The 7,871-nt window shown below is 40.1% G+C and overlaps 1 long non-coding RNA gene across 1 annotated transcript; it reads left to right on the top strand.

The window, feature by feature from the left end:
* Positions 1-3,945: 3,945 nt before the first annotated feature.
* On the top strand, positions 3,946-5,439 carry LOC125893834 (uncharacterized). The gene is made up of 3 exons (XR_007449917.1): positions 3,946-4,071; positions 4,851-4,990; positions 5,128-5,439. It is a non-coding gene; the product is annotated as an uncharacterized LOC125893834 (long non-coding RNA).
* Positions 5,440-7,871: the final 2,432 nt, after the last annotated feature.

Here is a 7,871-nt window from a genome sequence, read left to right as displayed (position 1 = left end):
AACATGAAAGGAGGGAGAGAGTGCAAAAACAACAAAACTAACATTAACCAACGTCAGTTAATAACAGTGCTAATGGTAGTCACAGATTAGGTCACTTGACACCAGGTTGATTATAAATGAGTCATGTTTTTATATGAACTACACAACAAATAACTTGGCACTTATTGATTTACACTGCCAACCCTTTACATGTGGTGATGATGGAGAGGCCAGTACTTCAAGTTTGCACACTGTCAATCATCCTCCTTCACCTGCATCAAGCTCAGGTACACTATCTTCCTCTGATGTCACAAGCCTCCCTCCTGCTCCTAGTCCACTTGGGACATCATCACATGAGAAAAAAAGAGGAAGCGAAGCCAGGAACCAAATCCGGTTGACACTGCACTACTCCAGAGGCTAGAAGAAATTTGCAAGGAGACTCAGGCAAACAAAAACATGTATACAAATTTCACAACCTACCTAAACAGCTGTGTAAGCTTTTTCAGATTACACAGTGGTTACAAACAAATCTTAGCTTGGATGTTTTTGTTTAAAGGTTCCATATTTTATGTTCATTTGCACTTTTTTTTTGTTTACATGAGGTAACACTGTTTACACTGCAAAAACTCAAAGTCTTACCAAGAATATTTGTCTTATTTCTAGCCAAAATGTTTCATTTCTCGCCAATTTTTCACTTGAAATAAGTAGAAAAATCTGCCAGAACAAGTGTTTTTTTTTCTTATTACAAGCAAAAAAATCTTGCTCCACAGGCAGATTTTTCTACTTATTTCAAGTGAAAAATTGGCGAGAAATGAAACATTTTGGCTAGAAATAAGACAAATATTCTTGGTAAGATTGTGAGTTTTAGCAGTTCATTGGTTTGTTTGTGGAGCTCACATTCTGTTATGAATTGTTTACATGAGCCCAGATTTGTGCGCTTTATTGTTTTATGGAGCTCATATTCTAGTGCTTGTTATGAAATGTTTACATGAGCTCACACTGTTTTATTTACTGTTAACAGTAGATTACACTGTTATCTCTTGTAATTTGCCAGTTCTTTCATTGAATAAAAGTTTCTCACTGGCCTCTTTCTGTAGATGTCGTATTTGGTAAAGTACATGAAATTCTATATTAAGCATGCTAACTTTTTAAACTTTTTAACCAGGAAATGAAACTTCAAGATAAGGAATCTTAATTTCCCACATACCAGTGGTTTAAGTGCTATGTTTATCTTTGGACAGTAATGGAGTGTAACTATTAATCAAGTGCTATCCCTGGGATAGAACACAAATTATCACCATGTTTTCATTTTACTTAATTGACAAGATTGAACTTGAAATGGATTATGTGCTGTACTGAGCTATTGTGTTCAGGCTTTTGTGGCCTTTTTAATGTAATGTCCTCTTTCCCACCTCCGTCCCTCCTACCTGCGTAAGTCGGAAAGAGGGAGGGGAGGAGAGAAAGCATGGAGTGGGTTTTACACACATCACACCAATCAAATGAGTCCCTCTCCTCGCCCTTAAATGCGCCGCGCAAAGGCGTAATGAGAGTTTACTCAATTCGCCATGGCAGAAGAGAGCAGCAGGGTTAGACGGCCAAACTTCTCCCAAGAGGAAACTGGTGTTTTGGTCCGGGAGGTCCGAGCTCGCAGTGCCCGAATATACGGAACTGTGAGCAGACCTCCACGGGCTGATGATGCAAAGGTAGCCTGGGAGGAGGTCACCACAATTGTAAATCAATGTTGCGTTTCTCTCGTGCGCGCACGCTCTCTCTTTCTCTCTCGCAGTCTTACTCTGTTTCTTTTCTTTTGACTTTTCTAAGATGACAGATGCTGAATATATACTCCCTATCTGATGCTGTGGCTGTTTGTGGTTGGCTGAGAGGGGTGTGAACTCATTAGCTTGCAGCTGTGTTAATCAAATCAGGTTGGGTTTCCATTACGTGTGCCAAACGGTGCCAAACGTGCCAAACGGTGCCAATCCCCTTTGATCTGACATCAGATGTGACGGGACAGTCGATATAGAGATACATTTATGTGCTGATTGCAGATAGTTGTATTGAATAGTGGTTTTTGTGGCTATTTATTGCATCGTTAATGTGCCTGATATTCTGGAAACCTGCCTGTGAGGTTTTGGTGACGTGTGCGCACTGTCCGCTGGTCAGCCAAACTTCGGCTTACACCCGCTGCACTCCACCTGCGCTGACAGTAGACCTGGTTTCAGCTGGCGAGCTTTTAGCACACCTTCGGCAAAGCCTTTTGGCACGAAACTGTCACTGCGCTAAGCTGGATCTGTCGAGACCTCCCCCTGCTGCGCCGCCACACCCATCTCAGCGCACCTCGGTCTGCTAAACTACCAAACTGAGCACGCCTCAGGTTGCGCTGCTCGAAACTAGCTCTTCGCGGGGTTCGCCACCCTGCACCACCCTGCGCTGCACCGGGAAACTAGAGCCCCAAGAATTATCCTCTATCTCACTGAGCTAATTGGCAAACGGAAATGTCACATGTAGCTTCACAAACTGACTAAGCCAGTCATCTGTGTGTACGACAGCAGCTGTTAGTGTGTAAAGGCAGATTTCAAACAGCTGTCAAAAATTCAGTTATTAAGACAAAAATCCGAAAATACACAAATTGCATCTAGACAGCATGGAGATGTTGGTAATTTTTTTGTACAATGATTTATTGGCTCCATAAGTGAAAAACTGATGTTTACAAATGCCATTTTTGCATTTACTCCAATTGTTCACATGAGAGCGAAATTCAAAATGCTGTAAAAAATTCAGTTTTTGAGATAAAATTCTGATATTTTCCAAACATCATCTACCATGACTCCAAAATTTTGTCTTTTTTTTTTAATGAACATTGAAAACGTATTTAGCAAGAATTTGCAAGTATATGTTTACAATACCGTTTACAGTCAAACATTTTGATGCACTGTAAGCTCAATTTTCGATAAATCAAAAATCTGCGTGGATCGTTTGTGTAGGACAGAGGAGCTAAGTCTACTACTAGCTACTGAGGTATTTGACCAGGGTTGACGCGCCTGTTGCTGGACACGCTACGTTATCTTCGTTACCTTCGAGTCCATGCTTCTTGCGTTGCATCACCATAACATTTATTTTGTGTGTGCATGGCAAAGTCCATCTGTTACATCCACATTTGACGCTCAGTATAAAACAAATAAAAAACTGTAGCGGTCTGCACCATTGCGGTCAAAAACCATTTGCCCTTCCGGGCCAAACACCTGATGACCATAGTGAGGTCACATCCTAAAATACCTGAACTCATCAGGTGACAGTACAGCACCCCCAATGCCCACACAGTGAATTACACAGTTAGAAGCAAACCTCCCAATAACATATTTGGCTCCTATATGCTCTGTAGCAAGTTTGGTGTCAACTGAGCAAAAATTGTGGGAGGAAATAGGTTTAATAAGTTCTACAGTTTTTGAAAAAAACAGAGTGATGGACTTCATAATTTGCAATAGGTTTAAATGTACAAAAGTTTCTTCAGTATTGGGGCTACATTTTGGTGAAAGTTGCAATCTGCATCTGTAGCACATATGGTTGATTTGTTGTGAATTTTCAAAATTTTGAACTTTAGAGGCTTGCTGTAGCGCCACCATCAGGACTATTGGCCTGTTTTTGCAGCTGAGGCAATCTGGCATGAGACTGGACCTTTGTGCAAAGTTTGGTGATTTTTTTGCGCATGGAAAGTAGGATTTCCTCGGAAGAAGAAGAAGAAAGAAGAAGAAGAACATGCAGGACAACAATAGGGTCCTGGCAGCTTAGGCTGCCCGGCCTCTAATTACTAATTAGTGCAAGGGCACAAATACACATTTCATCAATAAAAAATGCCATGGTTATAGAGTACGGCACAAACAAGTCAGTTGTTGCTGTTTTTTTGGGAGCAGACCAAATTCCCATGAATCACCACAGTTGTGTTCTTTTTTATGCACAAGTATCTACATGTGTACGACCTTGTGTGTCCTGATAAAAGGAGGCTTTCCCATCAGTCTGACTCTCAGTCTCCTCTGGGACCAAGCTGGTGACACTGACCTGATCTCTCTTCACCTGGTGAACCTGAACTCTGAGGTGAGTCTTGATAGAAAGCAACTTTGCGGGAGTGAGTTACGTGGGAGGAAAGAAAATATCTGCAATATGTTCAGATACTGAGCATGACGAGTGCTAAACAGCCTGACACATGCAACGGACATGACAAAATATTGTCTGTAAACTGGCAGCATTGTTAGTCTAAAACTTGAGAGTAGTTCCTCTCATTTACAAAAGCTTTATTCCGTGCTACTGTAAACACATGTTGCTCTGAGTATTTGCCATCCTCCTTCAGTGTTGAGTCTAAACTTCTGACTTTTACATTCTTAGCTTTTACCTTTAAACTTCAGCACATGAATCTGATTTACCAATATCAAGAGATTTCATAAGACCTGACACCATAGTGTCTGCAAAACTCTTTGCCACAACTTTACTTTCTGTTTATCCTCTGTGTAGACAACAGTGTGGTTGGATGTAGTCTGGCTGTGCACAACTGGCCTAATTTTCCGGTCACAGAAAACGCAGCAACTTCTCTCCTTCAGATGAACTGTTTATTGCAAACAAAATAAGCCTGTATATGTGTGGTTTGTGATACTGTCACCAATGCACACTGCTGCAACAAAGGAAACAGTCATTGCAGAACTGAGAAGCCAAGTGAGGGTGATGAGCTGTTGACTCCATCGAATAGTTTTTAATTGCAAGTGGCGTGCATTGATGTTGATCATCCTCTAGCAGGGGATTTTACACACTCTGTGTTTCAGAAGCATTAACTCATGTTTCTTTTGGTTTTACTCAAAATCAGTATCAATCTTTTTGTCCAGCTTCAGTTATGGCTCGTCTGGAGCAGGCCATTGCAACCATTGTGGATGTATTTTCCGACTACGCTGACAAATCTGGTAATATAAACAACGAGGAAAGAGGGAGGCTGTTTCAGAAAGAAATTGAAAACCCTTTATTCCTAGTAAGAAACTCAACACATTCACTCTACATGACACAGTTACAATTCACACTGAAATCTATACGTAACACATTCACTTGTTGTCATGCTTCTTATTCATCATTCAGATGCATTTCATGTTGTAATTATATGTTCTCCAGCAAAACATCGCTGCAGCTCACAGTGACAATATGCCACGGGTGCTGGATGCGAACGCTGATGGACAGATGAACTTCCAAGAGTTCACTGTGTGTGTCTGTAGGATGCTCAGATTCCACTACAAGAGGGTGGCACACGAGGGCCAATGACACGGCTTCTAAGTTTGCATGTAAAACTTTGATGAATGGCATATGTGGCACTGCCTACTGCTAAATCCACTCTAGACTAAAAATTGGTTTTCAAAGAAGTGTCCATTCAATACTTGTTTAGAGACAAAAAAAATAAATAAATAAAAATTGTGATGTTTAATTGGATGTGGGCTTCTTTGTCTTTTTTGGCAATCATTGTGTGTGTAGAGGAATCTGCTTTTCCTCTTTCCCTTACTATCCATTTGTATAAAACCTCCTATTTGTATCAGTTTGTTTGAAAGCACCGCCTTTATGAATTTAGGGAATTGGGTTAATTTATTCATACACAATTTAGAGCTTCATACAAGAAATATCTTTGCTTCCACAGCCAAAAATTTGTGACAGAACAAACGGTTAAGTATGTGAAAACAAGTAATGGGTAGTAACATGTTACAAGTAACGCACATGGGTCAAAAAATGTTTTTCCAAAAAGGAACGAGTACTTTTAATGTTCACTTTTTAACAGCACTTCTAGTCTCTACTTGAGTATATTTTGCAGGCAGTGATCTACTTTTTTCTTTACTAGATTTGCTGTTTAAAAACTTTTTTACAACAAATCTGTTTTTTTACCACAATGCGATGATGACGAAGCAAAACCCGCAACAAGAGGCAGCTTCAAGAGACAATTCCTGACCTCATCTGGCCAAAGTTTTTACACCAAAATCTAAAAAAGTCAAGAAGAGATGATGAGTAATTTATTAACCAGTGACTTTATCACTTATCCTTGAGCAGCTTTTTCAAATGGTATTTTTCCCCTTTACTTGAGTCTTTTTTTTATGGGAGTAAATGTACTTTTACTTGAGTGGATATGTTCAGTCATCTCAATTTCAGGTGAGTACATCTAAACTCACTTACAGTTCTTGAGAGAACAGGACATGCTTGTGTGACCAACAGTGTGCTGGCAGATGGCACTGAAACCAGGGGTGGGTGGTAGCAGGTTACAAGTAAGGCACATGAGTTAAACGAGTCTGCCTTGAATGTGAGGATTGGGTGTTGGCTGCAGAGCATGTGAGGAGCACCGCCTATCTTTTAACTGAAATGCAATGATGACAAAGCAAAACCACAACAAGAGGCAGCTTCAAGAGACGATTCCTGACCACATCTGGCCAAACTTTTTACACCAAAATCTAAAACAGACAACAGTTACATGATGAGTAATTTATTAACCAGTGACTTTATCCCTTGAGTAGCTTCCTCAAATGGTAATTTTCACTTTTACTTGAGTCCGTTTTTATGGGAGTAAATGTACTTTTACCTGAGTGCAGATTTTCAGTACTCTGCCCACCACTGTCTGAAAGTTCAAAGACTCCCTGCACATGTCAGTTTCAAAACAAGTTTCATACAGATGAGTGCATTTAAACTCACTTACAGCTCTTGAGAGAACAGGACATGCTTGTTCACTGGCACTATGTCAAAACAATTTCAGTATTCTGTATCTGAATGCAGGGGTGGGTGGTAACATGTTACAAGTAATGCACAAGTTAAAGGTTTTTTGTTTGTTTTTAAAGAACGAGTACTTTTCATGTTCCTTTTTGAATTATAGTTTCTACTCGAGTATACTTTTGAGCCAGTTACCTACTTTTTACATCACTACATTTGCTGTTCAGACCGTCACAATGAGTCTGCTTTGAATGTGAGGATTGGGTGTTGGCTGCAGAGCATGCGAGGAGCACCTGTACTGCAAGTTTGCACCTGCCTGGAGACAAAAAAAGCACCACCTATCTTTTGACTGCAATGCAATGATGACAAAGCAAAATCCACAACAAGAGGCAGCTTCAAGAGACGATTCCCGACCTTGTCTGGCCAAACTTTTTACACCGAAATCTAAAAAAAAGTCAAGAATAGATGATGAGTTATTTAGTAACCAGCGACTGTATCACTTTAGTAGCTTCCTCAAATTTTACTTGAGTCATTTTTTATGGGGGTAAATGTACTTTTACTTGAGTAAAGATTTTCAGTACTCTGCTCACCGCTGTCTGAAAGTTTGTAGAATCCCTCCACATGTCTTTTTTAAAACAAATGAATGCATTTAAACTCACATTCACTATGTGAGAGAACATGACATGCTTGTGTGACCAACAGTTTGCTGGCAGATGCTCACCTCTTGAAAGATATACACTATTTTATTACACTTGCTCCACCTGGCAGGCAGTAGGGAGAATGCATTATGTAATACGAGGGTGAGCAATGGGTGTGTCTCTGATACAGGAAGTGGTGAGAAGGGCACAAATTAAAATCCATTCACCACTCCTCCTCTAAAAGAGTATATCATCACTGAATGACTGAATTTCCTCCAGGGTTACGATACATTCTGCTTTTGTATACAGTTTGAATGTATTCTTATCAGTAAACACATATGCCAAATAAGCAAAAAAGAAACGTCTCGGAAAGAAGTGAACGTGCAATAGCCGTGCAGACATCCATCCTTCTGTTAGCTAACCACATACTGTAAAGGAACAGGAGGTGGTGCACTAAGAAATCAATCTTGGACCAAATTCAATATTAAATTTATTTGGTACCTGGGCTACTTTAGGCTGTTTGTCTTTCTTACATAACAC

The sequence above is a fragment of the Epinephelus fuscoguttatus genome, linkage group LG8 (genome assembly GCF_011397635.1).
Source record: "Epinephelus fuscoguttatus linkage group LG8, E.fuscoguttatus.final_Chr_v1".
Taxonomy (NCBI): Eukaryota; Metazoa; Chordata; class Actinopteri; order Perciformes; family Serranidae; genus Epinephelus; species Epinephelus fuscoguttatus.
Note: the sequence above shows the minus strand (reverse complement) of the source record. Positions and strands in the feature narration are given on the sequence as shown.